Source organism: Adiantum capillus-veneris, chromosome 20 (assembly GCF_014529385.1).
Source record: "Adiantum capillus-veneris isolate H3 chromosome 20, ASM1452938v2, whole genome shotgun sequence".
Lineage (NCBI taxonomy): Eukaryota > Viridiplantae > Streptophyta > Polypodiopsida > Polypodiales > Pteridaceae > Adiantum > Adiantum capillus-veneris.
The window spans coordinates 6417943-6419719 of NC_140950.1; positions in this window are offsets into that span (position 1 = coordinate 6417943).

Below are 1777 nucleotides of genomic sequence, written 5' to 3' on the forward strand. Positions count from 1 at the left end.
AGTTGCAGTTCATGCTAGGGTTTTGAAGATTCCTGGCGACAAGACCATCCCTAGTAGTAGCGTTTTCAGCACATCGTCGTCGTCGCCGTCGTCATCGACATAGAGTCATAATTCAGAAGATGGAAGATTTGCATATTTCAGCCCCTAGGATTTTCACATTTCAGCATCCTCATCATCATCGGCAAGTTCATTGCATTTAGACCATTGTACGAGATTTGTGCAATCAATAGCATAGACCTCTCTTGCCATAGAGAGTGGGGCCTTCGGAGGAGGGTTGACAACATTCTGGTGTCCTATTCTCTTCTCTCTCTCTCTCTCTCTCTCTCTCTCTCTCTCTCAGCACCTTCATTCACATTGTCATTCACTTTGTTTGTGATCATTTGCACTCTATCACTAAAGGAACGAAAGGCTCTCCCTTCCATAAGTAAAAGGAACCCTTGAGCACAGTTCGAAGCACTCATCTTGAGCAAGTTCAACATTCACTTCCGCTGCACGTTACAGAAAGTGCAAGAACTCCATCTCCTTCTCCAAGCTTGAGAAGTTGAGAGCCTACACCAACACTCTTGGCTATGGAATGCAAATCCAACCAAGAGCCATGCTTCAATGCTATGCTTGACATCTTCTTCATCTCCATTACTATGCTACTATGCTATGCTAAGCTCTATGAGTAATGGTATGAGATGACACTACTTCTTGCTCGTAAGAATATTTCTTTTTCCTCTTCCCTACCCTCATTCCCTACTAGCTCTCTCCACCTTTGAAGGTGTTTGAGGTCTTGGGACTGAGGCCGGGGACAGGTTAATGCTTTTGTTAGATTAAGTTATGGGTAAAATTGTGGTGCATGAAGCTCTCTATCTTCATTGCACTATCAAAGTCTCAAGGAACACAAAGCTTGTATTATACCAAGTCTCTCTTTATGGGAGAAGTTATAATACAAAAGCCTTTTGGAGGGGGGGGTGGCTCCACATAAATCCGGTCCTCAACTGTTGTCAAGTTCTCTAATTCTTTTTCTTACAAAGTATTGTTCATGCCAAGATAATTAAGTATAATGTCTATGTTGCTATCTCTATTCTCGTAGTCCAATTCTGTTACAGTCCATCTCGTTATGAAGAGAAAGAAATAGGGGAAAATGTGATCTACGAAGGTCCCATGGAGTGGCTAATGACAATGGCAGAGAGAGAGAGAGAGAGAGAGAGAGAGAGAGAGAGAGAGAGAGAGAGAGAGAGAGAGAGAGAGAGAGAGAGAACCTTCGATAGTGAGCACTGTGCAAAGGTGACGGCAGGTCATGTAGGAGGAGGAAGATGATGGCGACAGCTTGTCTTTTGCCTTAAGATTTGTAGGTTTCAAAGGAATCTTCAACACAAGTTAATTAGCCTACTACGGTAGGGAGTACCAGCTGCAGGAAAATAAAAAAATGGCTGTATTAGTTGGAAATGGGAAAAGGAAGGGCTAAGAGGTCGTCCTTTCCTTTTTGAGCTCTCTCTTTCCGTTTGTCTCTCTCTCTTGGCCTGGTAAAGCCGATGACCTCTCTTTCTCTCTCTCTCTCTCTCTCTCTCTCTCTCTCTCTCTCTCTCTCTCTCTCTCTCTCTCTCCCCCCGCGTCTGCACGAGGCACCTCAGGGCATCGGTTTGTTACCTCTGTTTGTGCCATGTAGGGAGCTTCTTTCTCTCGATCTGCGCAAGGCAGGACAGAACGAGGCAAGGTAGTGTTGTAGCTCCATAGGGCACCTGTGTCTCAATCTAGGTAAGGCAAGGGCACGACGAGAAGGGTGGCAGAG